General features: G+C 27.3%; 1 long non-coding RNA gene across 1 annotated transcript in view; it reads left to right on the top strand.

The window, feature by feature from the left end:
* LOC107448626 (uncharacterized) overlaps positions 1 to 18,115 on the top strand; it is a 34,752-nt gene that overhangs the window by 13,629 nt on the left and 3,008 nt on the right. Inside the window, exon 2 of the long non-coding RNA XR_001584673.2 lies at positions 15,187 to 15,377. This is a non-coding gene — a long non-coding RNA (uncharacterized lncRNA). The remainder of the gene's footprint in view (positions 1 to 15,186; positions 15,378 to 18,115) is intronic.

The following is an 18,115-nucleotide window of genomic DNA, read 5'->3' as shown; positions in this document are numbered from 1 at the left end:
AAAAAAAAATTCATTTTGCTTAACCTAAAGCACTACTAGCTACACTGAGAAAAAAATTATGCTCAAAACTACCATAATATGGTAAATTTTATCATGTTTCCAGCTCTATGGAAACACCAAAACATCTGTAATTTTTACCGAAGCACGTTGGTAATGATTTTGGTAAAATTAACAATAAAATACTGTTTTATAATGTGTGTTAAAATTTGGTACATGTGGTTAATTTTGGTAATTTTATCATGGTGCCTTAATTAGAGCATAGCATAAAAAAAAACTTTTTTTACTTTTCAGTTTTGAATTTTGAACTAAATAAGTTGTTGTAAGAACTAAAATTTTAAAAACCAAATATTTTGATAAACCGTTGCCATATGAATGGAAAAAATTACCGAATGTATTGATTTAATACCGTATCTTTTGATTATATTAACCAGAATTATGTTTTTTCCCCCTCCTTTTTTTAGAAATGCCATTAACCAGAATTATGTTTTTTTTTTCTACTTTTTTTAGAAATGCCATTTCCATGTAGTATGGTAATTTCACCAGACTTTTTTTCCTCTTGTATAATTGATTATTTATTAAAAAAACAATTAGTTTTTAGATAAGGAACCGAATTTTTAAGTTCCTCTTTAAAAGGTCAAAATTAAGAACAATGAAAACAAAAACTTAAAGCTCATTTTGTTAAAGAATTATTTGAAGCAAACAGATATTTTTTTCCCTTAAAAAATGCATAATGCATCTTTAAATTGGATTGGTAAAATTCATTAAAACGATTTACATTATAGCCATTGAAAAAAAGGCATAAACCTTGATTTTTATTCATAGAAAATAAACAATAGTCTATTCAATTATATTGCTTTTAGGTATTAAACCTTATCTAGACTATTGTCGAAATTCAAGGCTATTTAATCAATTTGCAATCTGATTAATTCTTGTATGCATTAACAATTTTTTGCTAAGAATTTTCAATTTAATTTGATAATATTTTACTACTATTATTAATTCAATAGAAACAGTGCACTTGGTTATGTATTTAAATTTCATAAAACGTATTAAGGAATTAAAGCGTAAGTTTTAAAAACAATTTTGATTATGAAATAAACCCACTACTTAAGTTTCTATATAAACACTAGGAAATGTATATTTAACTAGTATTTTTGTTTTTGTTAATGATGGAAGCATGAAATAAATTGTTTCTGTAATGGGTATAAATTTTATGTTAAATTTTTTTCTTTAAATAATTGCTTTAAGATTGGTTCAAATTGTTTAATATTGACAGAAATGAAATAAATAAATGAATAAAAACATTTGACTTTAGACTAGTTTTAACGTTTTAGAAATATTTATCAAAAATTACATAGTTTCATAACGTTTATTTGATTTCTAATTTGAAATATTTGAAACTAATAAGAGTACATAGTATAAGTGATTAGGAGCAAAATTATTAAAATACTCTTTTTAACTTACTTTAAAAACGATCAATTGATATTTCATAGATAGGCTATATTTCTTTAAATAAAAAAACATCTCTATTCCTAACGAAAAACTATGTATTCTAATATGACGCATCTGTGCACATTTTAACTTGTTTTGATATGTATCTTGAGTACATCGGAGAATTGATATATGCAGGCAGAAACATTATATACTTATGTATTTTCCAAAAAACAAAAATTTTTACCATTTTTTAAAAAAAACAAAATTGCTAAAAATGTCTACTTTACGAGCTCTATTCTACGTTCAGGTATGTAGCGTATGTATTTTTTCTAAATTTAATGAGAAGAACGAATTGTTAATAATTGTATACATTCATTGATCTAAAGCAATAGTCCAAGTATTTGTAAAATAATAATAATAATAATTGATACTATAAGTATAAGTGGTTAGGAGCAAAATCATTAAAATATTCTTTCTAACTTACTTTATAAACGATCAATTGATACTTCATAGATAGGTTATATTTCTTTAAATTAAAAAACATGTCCATTCCTAACGAAAAACTATGTATTCTAATATGACGCATTTGTGTACATTTTAACTTGTTTTGATATGTATCTTGAGTACATCGGAGAATTGATACAATGTGCTGAATATAATGTACTTGATATAATTTTTTAAAAAATGTGCTAAACTTGTCTACTTTACGAGATCTATTCTTCTATGAGGTGTGCAGCGAACGTATTTTTACTAAATTTAATTAGAAGAGCGAATTGCTAATAATTGTATACATTTATTGACCTAAAGCAATGGTCCAAATATTTGTAAAATAATAATAATAATAATACTAGTTGATACTATAAGTACAAGTGATTAGGAGCAAAATCATTAAAATACTCTTTCTAACTTATTTTAAAAAACGATCAATTGATATTTCATAGATAGGCTATATTTCTTTAAATAAAAAAACATGTCTATTCCTAACGAAAAACTATGTATTCTAATATGACGCATTTGCGTACATTTTAACTTGTTTTGATATGTATCTTGAGTACGTCGGAGAATTGATACATGCAAGCAGAAATATTATATACCTATACATTTTCCAAAAAACAACAATTTTTACCATTTTTTAAAAAAAACAAAATTGCTAAAAATGTCTACTTTACGAGCTCTATTCTACGTTCAGGTATGTAGCGTATGTATTTTTTCTAAATTTAATGAGAAGAACGAATTCTTAATAATTGTATACATTTATCGATCTAAACCAACAGTCCAAGTATTTGTAAAATAATAATAATAATATTAATTGATACTTTAAACATTATAAAACAAATAGGAAATATAGTTTTTTGCTATTTCCTCTAATAAATAATTCTCCTTTGTTAATTATTAATTAATAAATAATTATTAATTAATATTTAGGAGTTGTGAAAACTTGAAAGTTAAATGTAAGATATTTTTTACGAAAATTGAGAATGCAGTTTGTTTCTAATTTAGCCTAAATTGTGAATGCAATTTTTTTTTATTGTCATTCTTAACAGTTGTCTGTACTTTTAGTACTGTCTGTATTGACATATATGGTAATTGTTTTTAATTAAAAGTAAAAACTATTTATTAAAAGTAAACCTATTATGTATCTTTGATGTATCCTTTCTTCCTTTCTCCTCTCTCTTTTTCTCCCCTTAAGTTCGACTGTTCAGTAAAATGACAACATTAAAATTATTTGAGAAAGAAATTGATTTTATAAAATGTACATTCCTTTGCATTTAGAAAGAAAAATCAACCACTCATATCAGGGTGTCACAATAGGGAAAAAAAAAGCAAAGCGACAGTCTCGTTCCCTTTGCAAGAAAATTAATAAACGCAGATATGATCATTTTGGGAACATCATACATAAGGCTCTCAAAAGCAATATAACTCCCTGACGAGTTTATTACACGTATTTATTACTCTTAACATTACATGAGAGTTCACAAAAACATACATTTTGTGAAAGAGGACCTTCATTTTTTACGGTTGTCTGCGTTTTTGACCCTGACGTGCGAGTTTACAATTCAAACTCTGTTCACACAAATAGGTTGTCCCGTCCAGCCTCTTGGGTCGTCCTATGCGTCCACCTACCTTGTCCTGATCCGTCCCTAAATGCGGTTTCTCTTACTTGATATTGATTCTGATGAAATTTCAGCTACAGATCGCTTTAGGGTACTGCTTTTTCACACACAGCAGAAAAATGACAGATGAAGAAAAGAAAAAAAATGGCTCTTGTCATAGAATCGAAGAAAAAATTCTACGCGATGGACAGACAGACGTAATGGCGAAAAGAGAGAAGAAGAAAAACTGTATAATTACGCGTGACATGTCTGCATGCCTAATATTCCATTTCATGACTGACAGACAACTCAAGAAAAATAAAAGTATAATGAAAAAAGTCACTCGTACTGGCGTCAGTTAAGCCTAACATGGCGGCGGCTGTTTTATAAATACAGCCCGTAGGGGTTTGGCGAGCGCTTTTGTGTGTGTGTATACTTTTTTCTACCTTATTGGGCGTGGACGGTGGTTAGAGGCATGCTAATTGGCGATGGGAAACGAAATGCGGTGAGGATTTTTTACGTTTTATTTTGCTTCCTACTAAGTTCTAAATGCAGTCTAGGTGGCTTACTAATGGGTTTAAAATCAGAGGTTTTTCTTTCGGTCCTTTCTAGCCTGTGGCCTTCTCTGTTTTGGTGACATTCAATTCAAAGTATTTAATTGCTCGCAGAGGTATTTTTAAGTGATCCTCATTCTATCACACAAAAGAAATCACTTCTACCCTGATTTTCTTTTTTAAAGTTTAAAAAATATTTTTTGTCACTGATCATTATATTGTTATGCTATATCATAGAATAATGGGTTTAATAAACCCATCGATCAAAATCTGTTTGCTGCACAGCTTTTCTTTTCAATAATCTTATTTTAGCTAATCAGCATAAAATATGCAGAAAAATAACACCTGCTGTGAAATTCAACATGAATTTTATGCTATGTCTCGTTAATAGAAATAAATTTCACATTCAAGAAAGCGAACTTGCGTTTTATAATACTAAACTCAATTTATTTCAAATTCGATTATTAAAAAGCAATTATATTTTTAATTTATCGGAAGATGGCATAAAATTAGACAGTAAAATATTTAATCAGAAAATTACTCTATTATTTAGATATTTACTCTTGCAACTTTTATTTTAAATTGGGTTGGATAAAAATTAACCGAAACCCTTTTTATAGTTTCCAACGGGAGTGTAAAATTTTTCAAGTGCAAAGTGTGTTTTTGTAGAATGCATAGAACAAAATTTGAAGGAGCAATTGAAAAAAGAATAAAATTTTGTTAATAATTCACATAGGAAAAAAAAAGTTTTAAATCGATCTTATAGGAAAGAGTACGTCATTTCTTATTCCCACTTTTCTATTTTTTATTTTTTTTTAATAATAATTTTTTTAAAAAAATACTTTAACTTTTCATTAATTATTTAACATTTTAAAGCAAAATAAAGAATAAAAATATTATGAGATAAAATATCAATTATTTTACGAAGATTTAAAGCGTACTTAAATTGTCTAAAAAAAAGCTCCAAATTTTATATGAAAAGCTCAATCATATGCACAACAACCATTGTAAAATGCTTTATGTTATATACAATGATGTTATATATAATGATGTTATATACAATGTTATATGCAATATTGGGATGCCAAGAAGGATTATTCAGGATTTATAAAGAAGATAAAATGCATGTTTAATGATGCTTTAACTAAAATACTTAATGGTACTAAAAAATGGTAGTAATGGTAATGGCACTAATGGTAGTAGCAAAAGTACTATTGTCAAACCAAGAGCAAGCTTTTGATACAGGAAAGACTATTTAATTTTAGACACTAATTAATAAAAATAAACGTTTTCTACTGTTTTGCGTACAGTACACAATGCTCATAGCAATACCTATGTTGTACTAGAATAAATCCATTTAATCTGTCTTTTTGTGAATATAGTGCTCTAGATCCAGGTGCTTTTATCAATATAACCTGCTTTTTCATTCAAAAGAGATGATGACTAGTAAAAGATTAATAGGGGTAAAATGAGAGATCTAATTATACCTGCAATATGCCGATTCTATTAAACTCTGTTATTTCGATACATGTATGAATGGTGTACAAATTCGTTTGAAATTTTGATTGAATGAATCTTAACAATCATGAAAAGCAGCGTGATTTACTTATACAAGATGAATGAGTATTATATTGTAGCGTATCTACCACTACAAAATTACAACTACAATTCACTAGTATATAAGACATGTTAATTCGACTCTATGTCGGGGTACCTTTTCATAGATGAAAGTTGACATGGTCAATATCTACTCTCCCCACAATATAAATAGATTTCATGATAGATAATACAAAATAAGTAAAGGATGATAAATGGATAATTCAAAATAAATAAAGAATGAAATTTTGCCTGCAATATGCAGATTCTATTAAATTCAGTTATTTCGATGCAATATATGAACGATGTACAAATTTGTTTGAAATTTTAATTTAGTAAATCCTAACGATAAGTTAAAGCAGCGCAATTAACTTATACAAGATGAATGAGCATTGTATCACTAGATTTCATGATGGATAATACAAAATAAAGAAAGAATGTAAATATGGCTGAAATATGTAGTTTCTACAGAATTCAGTTACTTCAATATAATGTATGAACAGTGTACAAATTCATTTGAAATTTTTATTTAATGAATCAAACGATCTCTGAAAGTAATTAATTTATACAAGATGAATGAGTATTATATAATTAGACAAAATATGCCTGCAATATACAGATTCTATTAAATTCAGTTATTTCGATGCAATATATGAACGGTGTATAAATTTGTTTGAAATTTTAATTTAATAAATAATTTGAAATTTGTATTTAATGAATCATAACGATCTCTGAAAGTAATTAATTTATACAAGATGAATGAGTATTATATAACTAGACAAAATAAATTAAGAATATAATTATGCCTGCAATATGTAGATTCTAAAAAAATTCAGATATTTCGATGCAGTGAATGAACTGTGTTCAAATTCGATTAATATTTTAATTTAGTGAATAGTAACGATCTAAAAAAGATCGTAAATTTTTTTTAGCTACTTTAAAAATATAAAATATAAAAAAAATCACAATACCTAAAAAATAAGTAAATAAATTTTAAAACAAGTTGAGGTAGCACATAAGCACCTGCCTTATTCAATAATTAGCATCTAAACCTTATTAAATAATTAACATCTGCTTGAAAACTAAATAATTGACGAATGAAACAGATGTTCTTTTTATCTTTTTTAATAATTTTTCTTTCATTGCAGATTGTTTCAAAATATTTTTTTCTTATTTTATTCCTAATTCATTTTGTTTTCTAGTGTAATTTGTGAAAAGAATTTTGTATGAAGTTTAAAAAATGAAATTTTTCACTTTAATTCGTATTCTAAATTCTGAAGCTATTCTATTCTTCTAGTAATAATCAGTATATAATAATGTAGAGAAGAAAAGTGGATTATTTCAATTAATTTAGGAAGTATTTTAATATTTTACTCAGATTTTTATACATGCCTTTCAATCATGCGTAAAAGAAGAAAAGTATTAAAAAGATACAAAAAACACAAACAATAACGAAGTTTATGTGCTCCTTAGTAGATAATAAATTTGAAATAATTATTTATATTGTTTCCTTATAAATATCTATATTACCACTAATATTATAATACAAAACTTATTATTATAATTTTATAGCAATATTATGCAAAAGAATTATAATTAATTTTAAAAATCTTTTATTACAAAGTACTTTCTCATAATTTTTCAAAAAATTTAATTCCTAAAATTTTATTAGGAATTAAATTATTTAATGAAGTTGATTTTTCATTTTTCCAAAACTGTAATTCGACACTTATGGCGGCAATATCTTTAAACGTATTATTAAAAATAAAAATATTGTGTAGAATGAATTACTAACAACAAAGCTAATTTGCTCTAATTTTCTTAAAGTATTTTTAAATCGAATAAGACTAAGAAAGTTAGTTCCTTCATTTTTTATTTCGTTCATACGTTTTACTCATACGTCTTGAGTCTGACAGTTACAGCATGACTAAGAGCTTTGTTTGTTCCCCATGTTATTAAGATTGAGTTCATTATTACTTACGAAACGATATTACTTTCCGGTCCCCATAATAAATGACGAAAAAGTTTTCTCAACTTGGAACCTTATCGCAGTGCACTGTAGGAGTTATCTAGCTAAAATGAAGACTAGACGATCGTTTCCAGAGAGACGAAACAAGCCCTGTGTGATGGTCAAAGAGTTGGCTTCATACCAGGAAGATTTCGGGTTCAAATCCCGCTTCAGGCATGGAAGTAATTTTTCTCTCTATACATTTTCTCCTTGCATTGTTGGGGCGACATTGATCCACCTGTATGGTACCCTGAAAAAAATAATACCGTGAGGCACTAGGAGTGCCGCATGGTGTTTTTCTTTTCTTTTTCTTTTAGGTGAAAAATAAAATAACGAAAAAATTCTTCACTTTTGCCGAAATTCATTTCCTCGAAAAAATAATGATAGTTATTTCGTCATTTTGACGAAATATTCGCTCGGAGCATTACCAAGAAACTGTTTCATTAAAAAAAAAAGAAGAAAAAAAGAAAGAAAACAAAGAAAATAAAGTAAATTTTGAGTGTTAATTTTTAACAGAGCATCGGCTAAAATAATCTGCATTTGTAATCAGCATTTGTAATCTACATTTGTAATTTGCATTTGTAACTTAATTAAGATTACAAAACGGTATAGTGACATTACATAAAGCAAACTTCAACTGTCAGTTACAGTTACAGTTAATTCGTAAGTTCCAGATACTTTCAAGGAAAACAATTGCTCTAAGTAACACAACATAAATAAAGATGGGCTATTCCTTATTTAAAAAAAAAAAATATTAGAATGGCGAATAATACAAAATCAAGAAAAGTGGTGTAATTATACAAGTATGCGTATACGCAATTTCTACGAAGAAGCTCAACTCTCTGCATTTTCAGAATTAATTGCCCGTACAGATGTTTATTTGGAAAAACTGCAGTTCACATGAAAGAAGGAATGGAATGAGAATATCTAGAGGGGGGAGGGGGCAAAAATATTCCGCCGAAACCAGGTCTTTAACTGTTGACAGTAGCGAAGGATTAGTTTTCGCTGTCATATCAAAACGATGACGATATTCGAAAACAATGGTTTTCTTTTTGAAGTACCCAGTTCAGACCTGTTAATAGCTGTCTTGCAGTTCGTTTTTGTGTCACTTTTTTTTAATATTAGAGTAACTTATACTTCGACTTTGAAGTCTAGGTTAAAAAAAAGAGAAAAAAAAAGACATTCAAACATTGAATTTTATTTATTTATTTATTTTAATTACAACATACAACCGTATAGGGAAGTTGTCGTAAAAAATTGGCATTGATGCCAAAATATTGAAGTTTGATTTTATTTAGTTTTTTTAAGCGTGCAACTTCCATACGAATAGGAAAGCTTTTGCAGAAAAAATTGATATTAAAGCTTTATTGATATTAAAGCTTTATTGATATTATGCAGCATTGAAGAAATGTTTTATTTATTTCTATTTTAAACTTACAACTTACATTTGAATTAAAAAATTTCAAAACAACTTACATTTAAAAAAGAAAGTTTTGTGGAAAAAATTGATATTAAAGCTTTATTGATAATATGCAGCATTGAAGTTGTGCTTTATTATTTTTTTAAACTTACGACTTACATTTGAGTTAAACATTTTTCGAAAAATATTGGTATTGCTGCAAAAACATTGAAGTTAATCTTTGGGGGAAAAAAACGTACAATTTGCATTTTAATATTAAAAGAAAATGGTATTTATTTTTTATAATCATATATTAATTCAAGAAATCACAATAGAGTATTAATTTTTTTTATTACAAAACTAAAAAGATAATGGGTCAAAATGGAATAAGAAATTTCTTTTTAAATTTTAAATTTTCTTCAAAAACAAATTTTAAGTATCAAGATTAATTTCTTTTGTGCTATTTCCGAAGTTTTTAAAAGAAAGTTTAAATGAAATTTAGGACTATTATTTCCATATGAAAAGAAAATACCGCCATATGAATAAAAAAAAAAAATGTGTGAATAGAAAAGTTACCATTACCAAGTAAAAGTTGAAAAAGAAAAAAGTACCATTACCATTAATTACCATGATCTATAGTTACCATTACCATATGAACAGAAAAGTTTTCACGAGAAATTGATGCCAAGACATAGAAGTTTATGCTTAAAAAACGAATTACTTTCTACTATTGTTAAGTGTTATTTCACAAAATCGGATTCGAGCATTAGAATTCTCAAACTTATGAAATATTAAGAAAAAAGATAGAAAACGAAAAAAGATTTTCTTCTTAATTTTATATTCTCCTCTTTAAGAAATATTTAAAAATCAAAATAAAGATTTTATGTAGTTTTTAAAATTATATGAAATTTGTTTGCATCAGTCTTAAAATTGCTTAGTATTAAGGTTTACGTAAGTTTTTTTTCTTCCTAATTTTAATATTTTACCCATTCCTCTATCATGGTTTTTCAAACCTCTTTCACCAAGGAAAATTAAAAAAAACCACAGTTCAAGTGACTTACACTTAAAGCAAAGCTATAATTTTAAACTATCTATACCTTCTTGCCGCAAAGAATTATCTAGGCTTTAGAATTATCTAGGCTTAGAGTTATCTAGGCTTTAGAATTTTCTAGAATTTAGAATTATACAGGCCTTAGAATTATCTGAGCAAATAACTTAAATATTTTAAAAGTTATTAAACTTCTTAAAAATCGGCCAATTTTACGACAATTCCACCTAAATCATTGCCTTATTCTCAATTTTTGTAAATTTGTATGAGCCCATATAATGCAGCATTAAAGCAAGTTTTTAAATATTTAAAAATTAGACGACGAAAGTTTTTCATTTTTTTTAATGTTCTCCATTTTCAGAATCAACAAAGAGGGCATTGGCTAAAGACTTAACAGTCTGCCTAACAATTTACCTAACAGTCATGAGTAACCATTGAAGACTCACAGCAGTCATGAAAATAGCATATTATTCGCAAAAAAGCACCATTTCATTCGACGACAGAGCCTTCGAAAAACATTCTTAATGATTTTTTAATTTTTAATTTTACTTTAGGAACCTATTACCAATAATTTATGGGAAGTTAAGAAGAAAATATAGAATATCATACGACAAACATTTCGGGTTTGGCTATAAAATGATTAAATTACAAAAAAAAGAATGAAGTCATTTCTTGAGGAAATATTATTTATTAAATCTATTTTGTAGATTATTTCAAACTGATAAGTTGAATATTTTATTTTTCCTACTCATGATTTGTAATTCTAAAATGAATTAGTAATCTGATTGTAAGATTTAGGCAGAAACAATTTTTTTTAAAATCGTGCTCAAGGCTTTATTTTTTTCAAAACAAAATAAAGTAAAAAAAAAACTTTTGCTTCATAATTATATTCAAAATTTTTCGCATGCATATAAATTTTTTTTTTTTTTTTTTTTGTAGCAAGAAGTAGCATTTTTGAAAAATGCTGCATTTTTATTTTAGAAGCACGTGACAAGTAGAAACTGCATTTCTACAAAATAAATAAAAAATAGGAAATTAAAAAAGCAAAATTCAAGATTAATTGCTTTTTATAGGGCCATTGAAATATTACTTACGCATCTAACAGGGAAGGAGTTAGAAGGGTATAAATCCTTAGGAACAACAGTAAAATTATCCTGAAGTTATTAATAATCCTTAGGTAGAAAACTAAAATTTACCTATTTATTAATTTTTTTTTTATAAAATGCAGCAAAAAAGTGAAACAAATGAATTTTAAAGAACGAAAATATCTTGAAAAAATTCAATCTTGTTATTAAGCTTAGAAGAGAAAGAAAAAGTTCGATTTTTTTTTCTCAAGCAGTTTCAGAAGTTAAGAATTTCGAAAATAGAATAAAAAATATATAGGATTTCTTAAGAGCATTCTACTAATAATTTCATTAAATGAATTAAAACGTACATTTTGTTGTATGAAAAGTTATATCTTTTATGTGAAATTGAAGTTAAAATTAGATTACTAGAGTAAAAATTAAGGTAACAAAAAAAAAAAAAAAATACTAACACTAATTAGGGTGTTGCGATGGTGCTTAACCTTTTGAACAGTTTTGTCAATAAAATTCAAAAACATTTTTAAAGTAAATTTAAAGCTCAAAACCGCTAAACTGTGAGTATCTCAGAAGTTAGATTTAAGAAATAATTATTTTGCATGCATCTTTGTCACACATAAGCCAAAAATTCTTAAGCATTTTTTAAAACTTTTTATTAGAAAAAAAAATCGATGCTTTTAATAAACAAACTTCAATGCAATAAATAATAAAAAACTTGATATAAACAATAATTAAAAAAAACTTGACTTATGGTAATATAATATAGCACAAATAAGAAACATTTATTAATTTATATTAATATTTAAATAAGATACATTTATTATGTTAATTAATGAATTTTATTGTCACAGATTTAAATGAAAAAAATTATTAGCTTTTGCATATTTTAATGCACAATCCACTAATTAGTCCTCATTTACCAAAGTTATCTAGTATAACTAATGTGAATAGTTAATTATGCAATATTTTAATAAAAAATATTAACATTTTGAATAAAAATAATTTTGATTTCTAAAAAAGTATGTTTATTATTGGACAATAAAATTAAAAATTAAAATGGCATTAGTTTTTCGATTTTTTTAAAGATTTTTAGAGTGGTTTTTTGATGCTCCGTGTATTAAATATAAAACTTGTTCTCACTCAAAATTAAACTTTTTGAGAAAACTATAGTTTTAATTAAAAAAATGTGCTGAGTATTTACACGTTTATACAAATTACAAGATCGGTAAGCCATGAAATAAAACCACTGACATCTCTTCATTTATACATGTTGAAATTCACAATGGCTCTATTCCACCAACAAACGTCAATTTAACTCTCATCATCATCATAGTTGGCCAGACAGCCCAATGTGAGCCAATGCCTTCCTCTGAAGATTTCTCCATGACGACTTCCGATTTATCTTTGATCTCCAATTCTTTTCATTAATTGCAAGAAAATCAGCCTCCCCTGAGTCAGCCCATCTCAAAAGCGGCCTTTCCCGCTTTCTTATTCCAGTAGGTACAAAAAGCAGTTTTTTTTCTTTTTTTTTCTTTTTGTCATTACTGATTCAAATTACGTGGAAGATCGAATTCATTCTATTTATTTTCATGTATAAAATATGAAATATAAAAATAATATGATATATGAAGGATAAAACTTGCTCTCACATAAAACAAACTTTATATGAAAACTACGATTTTAATTTAAAAAAATGAGCTGGATATTTGCACCTTTATGCAAATTGCAAGAACGGTAAACCATGAAATAAAACCATGCCTGATATCTCTTCATTTATATTTGTCAGAATTCACGATGGCTATATTCCGCCAGCAAATGTCAATTTGACTCTATAACATTTAATTTTCTGCGAATTAAAAATAACTTAGTAATAACGGAAACATAGCATGTGTAAACATTTCATCTTTGTAAGACTATTGAATACAAAGCGTGCATAATCTGCATAATTATTTAAAGAGTATCAAAAGACGTGATATAACTATTATGAGCAATCAAAATTTCATAGAGAGCAGAAAGCGTATCAAAAGTTCATGCTCTTAGGAAATGAAATTCAGAACGTCGTAATTTATTTTTATTTTATTTATTATTCCTCTAGTAGCACGCAAAGCTATGAATAATAACAACCCTTAATAGCGATGTCCTTGAGTTCTATGGACAAGGGCAGAATGGCGCAGCAGTTTTCGGTGATATTTTAACCGATGCGATTACTATTTGCAGAATAAATAAAAAATATTTGTCAATTAAAGAAATTGAATTTTTTTTTTATAATTTTCGATGAAAAATGTATTCATATAACTGATTTAAGTTAATAAACATTCACCCCCGTATACACAACAGCAAAAAATTCCGGATCAAATTCCGGCAAAATGTACCGACACCTAGTGTTCCAGTACTTTTGCTGTAAAATCCATTTTATTAATAAAATTTTACAGAATAAAAAATATCTGATGTATCGCAATTTTTACAATAATATTTATTTAAAAATAATTGAATCACTAGTTAAATAATCATTACTTTAAAATATACGCTATAAAGCTTAGCCGCGAAATTAATTTTCGGATGATGCACCAATGGTGCTGGTACTTTTTACCGTACTAAGATTCGAATTTTTTACAGTGTCTATTACCGTTAAAGCTCGAAAACCATCATTATGCAAAATGCCTGGCAAATCTGTAAACTTTATAGGGTGATACATGAAAGTGAGAAAACAAGAGTTTTTCTCATTTTAGTTAAGGACACATTCATTGCAAATCTAGAAAGTTTGCTTTTTCTCTTGCTATCAACTAATTAGCTAATTTGATTGCTTGATTGTTACAGCTTGGTTCTTAGAACATCGAAAAAAAAAACAAATTAAATTACACTTTCTGAAATTCCGGATCAAATTCCGGCAAAAAGTACCGACACTCAAGGTGCCGGTACTTTTTATCTTACTGTTTACAGTGTTTACCGTGTTAGTGTTTACCATGCAATGCATTTTTACCAGAGCATGTTACAGAACAAAAAATCGGTACAGTAATTACTACTGCAAAATCACACTAATTAGATAAATATTACTGTCAAAGTTACAGTATAATATTTTACAGTGAAAAAGAAATTTAAAGCAAAAAGGGATTTTACGGTAAAATTAAATTTACGGATGACGCACAAAGGCGACAGGTACTTATTACAGTAATAAGATCCGGCATGTATTACCTCTACAGCTCGAAAACAATCACTATGCAAAATACCTAGCAAATCAGCAGACTTACTAGGATGGCTCGTTAAAGTGCGGAAACAAGTGTTTTTCTCATTTTACTTAGGCTAAGGCGAATATTAACGGCTATCTTATCGTTAAAGCTCAGAAGTTTGCTTTTCTCTTTCTACCAAGCAAATTGTTGATTTGATTGTTCTTAATTAGCCTGATACTTGAAACACAGAGAAAATAAATTATATTTTGTTAATTTCATTAATTGTAATGGTATTTCAAACAGTTTAATTCTTTGCACTAAAGTTTTTAATTGATTGACGATTGATTCTATTAACTAATTTGTTGATTGTTAGGTTGTATTAACCTGATTATTCAGACACCGAAAAATCAATAAATAGGATTATGTTTATTTAAGTGTGTGGAAATGATGCAGTTCCTCTACGATAGATCTTATTTCATTTTAAAGAGGAGTCTAGTAAGAAATATACTGATTATCTAGGCAGTTCGCTGATTAACTCAGTTTAATTTGGGAGATAAAACAATTTTCGGCACTTTAAGGACCACCCTAAATAATTTGTGAAATAACTGATATCTATACTTCGGTAAAATATGTATACTTTCAGTTTTAAAAAAAATCTTGTTTTTTTAATATAAATTACATTCTCAATATTTACAGCTAACCTTTAGATTCTAACAATTCTAATAAAAGTTTGATATCTATTCCAGTTTTATTCGATAGGCTTTTTAATAACTTTAAAAAAAATTGTTTTGTTGTTCTTTTATAGAGGAAAGATGAATTTTATGTAATAGTTCCCAAATCTGCGACACCCCTTTTGTTTCCGAGGTGGACTCAACCAAAATGAATTCTAAACGAATGTGAAGGTTTTGTGAAGAAGGCAGTGATAAACATCTATTGGTTATAAATAGCGTGAAGTCTTCTATAAATCTTCTATTGGCTAAAGGAATTGCTCAAGTTGTACGTATAGTCAATTTTTAGAAAGTGTTTCTTCAAAAAAAAAACCTAGCTCTTCACTCTTATTTTAATAAAATGATTTCTTTAATTGAAGATGATTTAATTTAATAAAAGAAAAACCACGAAAATCTACCTCCTTAGTTTGATCATGAAGCGAGATTCGAAATGCACATATTATGTAAGAAATCTGATATTATTAAACGTAGAGAAATCATCAAGAGCACCTAATTCTAAAGGAACGGAATACTGAAGAAACCCTGGACCCATCCTGGGCCGTCACGTCACTGATGAAAATATCGAATTATCTTCCACTAGGAATATGTTGTGTTTGACAGCATTAAAATAATTGAAAGAATCGGTGTATTTGTCTAAAATGGATCGCAAAGTTTCGGTGTTAACATGAATGCACATCTTCAATCGATTATTTTCATACCCCCTCCCCCCAAAAAATAATCATGTGATATGAAGTATTCAAAAAAAAAGATCTGTGATATAGAATCTTTTTCAAATATCCACATGGAATATGGAATTTTTACTTGTGTGTTTAAGACGACGATGTAAGCTTTGGTCTGAACGCATGATTACAGCAATGTTTTTGCAACAGAGATCGGTGTTTTAAATTGATGCGTTTTTTAACACGGAAATCTCTTTAAAAATTGGCAAACAAACAAAAAAATTGATAGATAGTTATAGAGTTCTAAAAATATCTGGTTAACATGAATTGAAAAACAGTACTATGATATAAATAACGAGATCAAGAAAAAAAATAAAAAAAACGAGACAAGTTTTGGAACGTTGAAGAATGAGTTTGTTTTATTAACATTAGTTTTCGTGTATTTAAGGTTTACATAAACTCACTGTTAAGGATATTTAGATTTATTTTTGAAAAGTTTATACTTATCTGTTACGGGTGTTTCAATTTAATCTTTGCTTTGATGTGTGGTTGTTTTGCCAAGTAAATGTTTTATTTATCTATTTATTTATTTTTTATTTATAAAAAACTGTTTCTTCAGTATAGCTTGATTCGTTACAATAGATAGATAAATAAAGGAAGAAATAAACAAACAAGCAAGAAAATAAACAAACAAGCAAATAAAAAAATAAAAATAATTAACTTTCTTAAGTATTATTATTTTATTGAACATTAGTCAATTGGGTATAATATGAAAAAAGCACAACTACTTCCACTTACTAGGAATAACATTTACCTTTTAGTTTAATTAATAAACTGAGTTTTAAATATGCTTACTAAATTCATAAACTTCGGTAAAACAACAATATAAATTATTTCCAAAGGAACTAGACTAATACAATTCCAACCTGGCGAGTAGCGACTTATAACAAGACACTCGTTTGATGCTTTTACTTGATGATAGAAATCAGGTTCGCAGAAAATGCTGTTTACTAGTTAAATTTAGTAGGAATAACACGATCTGTGACGTAGGCTATAGTATACCCAATTGGTATGAGTTAAAAAAAAAGTTATTTTCTCAACTATTTCTAGCATTTTTGTAGTCTGCCCAAGAAAGGTAAAAAAAATGTGACATGTAGTGTTCCCAAAATGCTCCAAACAGAAATAGCGTGTACGACTGTGCATCTTAAATGAAGCCAATTTCGGTTAGATTATAAGCATAATTTCGATTGTGTAACACGAATGGAAGTTTTATAGTCGCAATATGAATTTTGAAATATTTTTAACACAGGAATTTACTTAGTTCACGAGCAGTATAAATGCTTTTGTTCTCTACCTATTTAATTTTAAAGCAATATCTCAAAGCAATATATTTTTGATTATTTGCTAGAAAATGTGTTTAAAGTATCAATAATTATTTCATTGCAACAACCTAACAAAACCAAACAAAATGAATCGAAATATCTAACGTATAGCTAATTTTTTAATACTACTTAAATTTTTTCTTAAGAGAACCTAACAAATCGAAAAATAACTATATTTTCAATGGATAGAGAAATTCTCAAGTTTATGGTGCCACATAAGAGAAATAAATATGAATATTATATTATATTTAAAACTAAAACTAAACTAATTTAATTCAGTTTAACTTAATTAGATTAACTTAATTTTTGTATTTTAGCCCTTTGCGGTTGTCCTTGATTTTGAAGCAACATTACTGGTTTATAGGTTGTCTGAATTTGCTTTAGAGTGATGCAATGTTTTCCAAAACTACTTTTGTGAATAAAAAAATTCTCATAAGAATTTTTTTTTTAAAGAAAAGTGGAAAAGGAGAAAAAAAAGTGAAATTAAATTCTTCATAGGACAGGCGAATTGATACATGAACTTCTTTAGCAGAAATCGTTTTCCAAAGAATTAAAAAAACAAAAACAAAATAAAAATAGCGCATGTTCGAGACTAACACAACTGACGATTTATTTTGAGAATCGCTTTGAAAAATGTGAATTTGGAATCAATTTTTTTAAATTTTGGGTTTTTAGACGGATGCAAGTGTAACCCCCTTGCGGTTGTCCTACATTAACTGTTTATAGTTCCGCTAAGTTAGTCATAGACGAATCGAAAAATTCTCAATGTGAATATTTTACACAAGAAAGTTTTTTTTTTAAAGAAAAGGGAAGAAAAAAAAATTAAATCTTTCTTTGGTCTGGCTTTTTTATGCGAAATTCCTAGCAAAAATCGTTCACCAAAGAATTTCAAAGAAAAAGCGTACTTCCGAGACCTACATTAACGCACATTTAATTTCCAGAATTGCTGTGAAAATGTGGCAACA

Source organism: Parasteatoda tepidariorum, chromosome 6 (assembly GCF_043381705.1).
Source record: "Parasteatoda tepidariorum isolate YZ-2023 chromosome 6, CAS_Ptep_4.0, whole genome shotgun sequence".
NCBI classification, from domain to species: Eukaryota; Metazoa; Arthropoda; class Arachnida; order Araneae; family Theridiidae; genus Parasteatoda; species Parasteatoda tepidariorum.
Note: the sequence above shows the minus strand (reverse complement) of the source record. Positions and strands in the feature narration are given on the sequence as shown.